The sequence below is a fragment of the Penaeus chinensis genome, chromosome 36, assembly GCF_019202785.1.
Source record: "Penaeus chinensis breed Huanghai No. 1 chromosome 36, ASM1920278v2, whole genome shotgun sequence".
Classification (NCBI taxonomy): Eukaryota; Metazoa; Arthropoda; class Malacostraca; order Decapoda; family Penaeidae; genus Penaeus; species Penaeus chinensis.
In genome coordinates, this window is record NC_061854.1 from 32197683 (window position 1) to 32202682 (window position 5000).

A 5000-nucleotide genomic window follows, 5' to 3' on the forward strand; every position below is an offset into this window, starting at 1 on the left:
CGCTGTAAGAAGATGGCCGTAATTACCTTTTAGTTTTGGAGCGGCTTCTCAATGGCGTAAAAGGCACGATGCCCTTTATGTCTACGCAAGACAGAAACTAGCTCGGAAATGTGATTGACGAAGCTTTTGACCACTTAATCGGTCTGCTTTCTACCCACCGAGACATACAGAGGGAAATGGTCTTCGTAACTCCAGATGTGTCACTCAGAGTAAGAGAATATTACCCTGGCAATCATACATTTAATGTAAGCGGCATTGAAGTTACCATACCTAAGGATCATAAAGGAAATGTAATAGCAGCGGCAGCTATGAAAATGGATCCTTATGGCAACCATGCAAGAGGGCAAGATATTCTCAAAACAGCAATATAGGGAACGATTGATAATCCAATTTCTTATAAGTTTCCAGTCAAAGCGGCCCTATAGTCAACTCGTTTTCAGCTGACCGGTCATCTCATTCATTCCATTTTTGAAATGCAATATCTAAATGCCAGTAAAAACATATTGCGACTCTTGAGAGAAAATGAAGCGACAATGCAGTTGGAGATACCAGCGTCAGGCCCATCTGCTTTCGTGAAGATAAGTGACCCAGCTGGCGGTTTTTTAATTAATGGAACTATGTTGAAGTGGCCAAGGAAACTGCTCCCTTTACATGTCAGATTCACCGTGGATAACGAAGTGATTTTTAGTTCCTGCTGGCCATGGAACACAACATTTAATTTCGGAAATTTCACTATAACCAAAGTTTCAGATGAGGGCAGTTTTTCAATAAATAACGCTGGCACTAATGCTACTGCATTGAACATGACCGTAACCTTGGCCAACTCTCTCGTTCCATTTAAATCTGTTCGTAATCATATAGGGAACGTGACACAGAATGTGAGTGTGGAAATAGCCTCGGGAGAATGTGCAGTGTATAATGAAGACCTTTCGCGGTACTCGCCTGAATCCGGCTGTAGCGTGATCCCTGGCTAGGGCTTTGTGCAATGCTTATGCACTAAACCTGGTTTCTATGAAGCCACGGCGCAGAGTAATCGCAAACTTACACACGTTCTCTCTACGGATGTCGCTTAGGATTCAGCCGGTGCGAAGGGTATATATGGACTCATTGTCGTCGGCATTATCTTGATATCGTGCATTATAGCGTTAGTGGTAGATATTATAGAAGTGAACGGTTTCCGTGAAGTAGAACAGGTTCAATAAGTGAATGATCCAAAGGCAGTATAGTATGATATCTTCATATACTTCAGCTTATTTCATTCATTCTTTGGTGTAGCGGAATTAATGAGCGTTAGTATCTCAGACTACATATATCAAACATAAGAGGTTTTGATTTAAATCCCCCATTTGAGACACGGCCGCATGGCTTATTTTAAGCTGCGAACAAGGACGCCCATAAATAGCGTAGAGTAGCTGAGGCTTTATTTTTACGGGGAAAAGCCTTTGTCAGTTAACCGTATTGTTGTGAAAGATCCCGTTAACAACGAATCGGTTCTATTTCTCCCCGGTGTTCTTAAATCCGGCTGGAATGTATGCAGTAGATAACAACCACAGGAACAACTAAAGTGGCACCTGAACTTTGCCGAGCGATTCGTGCGCGAGGTTGTAACATGGATGATTTTCCTGTCAACGTTAGTGCCGCCCTAGGGTCGTAAAATTAAGTTTGATCGTTCGCTAGTGTATGGTCTCGGCATGGCCCTTTGGACTGGGGTATGGATTGCGTTTGCATCGAATGTCGGTCCGGAGGCCTTCGAAGACGAGTGTGCTGTGGGAGCCGTCTTACTCCGGATAGAGGGATGGTTCTTCTACATTGAGATCGGACTGAACGTTATAGCAGCAATCGTTTCGATGTTCGTAATGGCAGCAGCATCGTAGTTGGGCGATAAGAGAAAAATGGGACCAAAATATAAAACAATTTGGGCTTATTTCTCCCAGTTTCTCATACGAGCTTTTGCCACCATTCTTTTCGTCAGCTCGTGCATAGTAGTCATCTACAGCTACTTAAACGAATTTCCAGAATACTACTACCCCTTCGAGAGGGCTCTTATTCTGGGCTTCGTCGTCCAGGTGTTGGCCGTTCCCCTGGTGGCGATGATGCTGATGATATGCAAGTCTGTGCTGCGTCTTTGTTTCCCCCGCGTACTAATGGAACGAGATCTCCTCCCGGGTGCGGCGAGGAAACATGTTAATTACCTACCAGAAAACTATGCGTGAGTAAACTGATAAACACTATCAGTTAATAGGGAAAAATGCACAGTCGGTAAATGATTTGCAAAAATACCCCCCCCCCCCCACACATACACACACACACACACACACACACACACACACACACACATACACACACACACACACACACACACACACACACACACACACACACACATACATATATATACACCGTAACAAAAAAAGTGTGGGTAATTATATCACTGAACAGATATATGATCATGACGATTACACACACACACACACACACATATATATACATATATATTCAAATTCAAATTCAAATTCAAAATCTTTATTCGTGAAAATGGTACATATATATCATATTTCACAATCAACAGCCACAGAGTGAATAAAAAAACAAGCAAATTGCAAAAAAAAGAAAGTACAAAAAACTTTTAAAAGCTTAAGATTGATTAAAATCATAGACAGAAACTTAATAAAACATAATAAAAATCAAGCAGTACTCAAATGAATCAGCAACGTGTCAATTTCTTGCGCTGACATGCCACATTGCTTAGATCCTTCACGACATTCCAGTAGTTCCTCAATCATTGTCGGTCTCCAGTCATGGCTTACGACTCTCCGCTTTAACATTGTTTTGATTCTACTAGCATTATGACTAAAAAGGCCATGAATGTTCAGATCGAGTTTTTCTAATATATTATAGATATTCATACACATGTATGATTGCAGCGACATTAGACAACTTCGATAAAAGAAAGAAATATAATTACTTTCATGGTTGATGCCATTCATGAAAAAAACAAGCATTCTATGGTAGACTTGATCCTCAGCGCTCTTAGAATTGATAAGGGATGGTAAAAGAACATTGTGAGTCCTTGTAGGAAGATCAAGTAAATACCTGACACCAATTCTCCAGGATTTACACAGTGACTTAAATTGCCCAGACGAGAGATTTATTAGCTGGCATCCATAAAGACGGGAACATCGAGCATTGAAAAGCATACATTTGGTTGCATAGCTAAGATGAACAAATTCACGTTTTATGCAATTGCTTCTCACCTTCAGATCTTTCGAAATATTGTCACATTTTATATAATCCCCTCTTGAGGATAACCAATGTCCGAGATGTTTTTCAGTTTCCTCCATTGACAGAGGTGCGTTTTCAATAGAGAGAGGCGATAGTTCTAGATTGTCACTGAATAAAATTGTTTTGCTTTTCAGAGGATTAAAAATTAGACCAAATTCATCGGCATAAGTAGCACACTTATCCAGAAGTTTCTGCATAGCATATTTAGTAGGACTCAATAGAATTATATCATCGGCATACACAAACACAGAAGCACATTTATCTCCCATATAGCAACCAAAATTGGATATAATCAAATCCTCAATAAGAGGGTCAGTGTACAGAGTAAATAATAATGGGGACATTACGCCACCTTGCTTCACACCATTATTAACACTGAAGTTCTCGGAGATTGCACCATTAAAGCTTATGCAATACATTGCTTTCAGGTACATATTAATTAGCAGTCGAATAACCAGGGGGCACATGTTTTTGTATAATAGTAGTTTAAATAATTTATCAAAACGAACCAAGTCAAACGCATTGGAACAATCTAGTAGAGTAACATGAACATCACTCCCGTGTTCTATCACCATGAATGTGCACATTGTAATAGAGGATTTAGACTTGTACGCAAACTGTTGATCAGACGATCTGAATACATCAGGAAAACTTGCTATAACTATATAATCTAACATTTTAGCAAAGGAGCCATTGGGTGCATATGCTTTATAGTTATCCGAGTCGTTGCTTAACCCTTGTATCCTTTATTATTGGTTTTATGGTCGTATTTGTTATTGCATCATTTGAGAAACCGTGTTTTAACATTATAGTAAATAGCACTGCCATCAGTACATGTAGTCTATAGGATCCATGTATAAAACAGTCAGATATGAGAGATGTTTTATCATGAAACTGACCTCATTTTAATTTCTTAGTAGCATCTGTAACTTAACGAGTAGTGATGCTGTGTAGGTGCTGCTTTCGAGTGTCATTCGTCCTATTACACTGGCACGTAGATTTGTTCATTTACTTCCAATACTAATCCCCCTAACTCAACATCTCTGGGTACCGTGTTATACAATTTCTCATATTTATCTTTAAAAATATTACATGCATCAATGCCACATTTACCATCTATCACTTTGTTGGCTGTCTTAGTACTCGGTTTTAATTTATCAATATTCTTCCAAAACTGATTATGATTGGAGTTACTTAATGACTGTGCCACCTTTTCCCTAATGATTTTGTCTTTGTTTGATTTGATTGTCTTAATCGCCTTATGGTAATCAGCACGCGTTCGTCTTCTCATGTGCGCAACCCATCCTACAGAGGGACGTCCTTGCTCTACCCATCTCATGTGCCAGAGCATGGCTGTCCGCCTCTGTTCACGCACATGATCGTTCCATCTACTACCCGTAGAAGCACGAGGTCTGCTGTGAGGGATGCACTCCCTCATGGCAAAAAGGCACGCGCTAGTAATACTAACAAAAAGATTTTCATAGTCCTCTTTGTGTTCTTTACAATGTAAAAGGTTATTGCAATTTGCAGCATTTACAGGCAAATTAATAGTAGCTAGACACTGATCGAGTACAAGGGAGTAAACTTCTTTTTGGGCTGTCGTAGTCTTATGCCACAATGGCTTGCTTCTACTTAGGGGAATATCAGGCGCAGTAAAAACTTCCTTTTGAATATCAAGGGATACCATGGTGGGAGAGTGGTCTGATAAGTTATCACCC